Source organism: Cyprinodon variegatus, unplaced genomic scaffold (assembly GCF_000732505.1).
Source record: "Cyprinodon variegatus isolate N-32 unplaced genomic scaffold, C_variegatus-1.0 Scaffold274, whole genome shotgun sequence".
Lineage (NCBI taxonomy): Eukaryota > Metazoa > Chordata > Actinopteri > Cyprinodontiformes > Cyprinodontidae > Cyprinodon > Cyprinodon variegatus.
In genome coordinates this window covers 122,205-123,244 of record NW_015150727.1, presented here as the reverse complement: position 1 = coordinate 123,244, position 1,040 = coordinate 122,205, and positions in this window count along the sequence as shown.

Genomic DNA, 1,040 nt, shown 5'->3' with positions numbered 1-1,040 from the left:
AACAATAAAATCATGTACTGTAAAGTGTTTTAACAATATCAAACTGTTCACCTGGAGAATAATTAACCAATTGGACATTTTTACAGTAATGGATATTTGAAAATAGCATTAACATCAACAAATAGCATCAACAGCAACATCAGAGATGTGCAGAATGACAGCAGCAGGTTATTTAACTGACTGCTTTTATTTGTTCCTGCTCCTGGTGGTTGGCACCTTTATTCCACTCTGGATCCTCATCCGTGTAGTCTTTGTTAACTTTACAATACAAAAAAGAACAAAAATTAAAAGAAACAGTTTTGAAAAGTTCAGTTTTCATTCTTTTCCTGCTTTATGTGTCATCTGTCACGGTTGCTAAGCGACAGAGCGTAGAGCGGTGAAAGCCACAGAAGGGTAGACATGTTTGAGTTCACAGCCAAAACTCTTCCGGTCTCCTTATTTTCAAGGACTTTGAAGGATCTATTCTAGGTAGACCGCGTCCTTGGAGGATGCAGCCCATGAATTAGAACGCAGCCACCATCGCTAGTTTGAGTTGCCGTTTAAATCTAAATCAATTTCTTATAATGACATTCACTAACAGAGGAGACTGTTACTTATTTGGCCCTTGGACCAATTTCCTATTTTACCTTAAAATATAACTTCAACAATTATTTAGAAATTACAGTCAGCTTTAATCTTCAGCTGTGGTAAGATAACAGTTTTTTTCTTTTAGATCAAAGGTGTGTGACTTTGGCTTTGAGGCTCACTTATAATCCAAAATAATGCACTCCGCTGTGTTTTTTCTATTTTTTTAATTAGTGTATTATCCTTATCTGCTGCTGTAGTCAGACCAGCATACCCATGGTCAATACACATGCCAATGATCTCTATTTATTCACTAGATTGCTGATTTACCAAAAAAAGTGAAGCCACCGTCCGCCATCTTGGTACTCCCCACTCCCACAGAGATTTCCAGTCAAATGCCTCCCTGTGCAGCATTTGGCTGCTAAAACCAGCAGTTTTCTGTCTGCAGGAAGATGTTCCACTGGTAATTTCCCAGT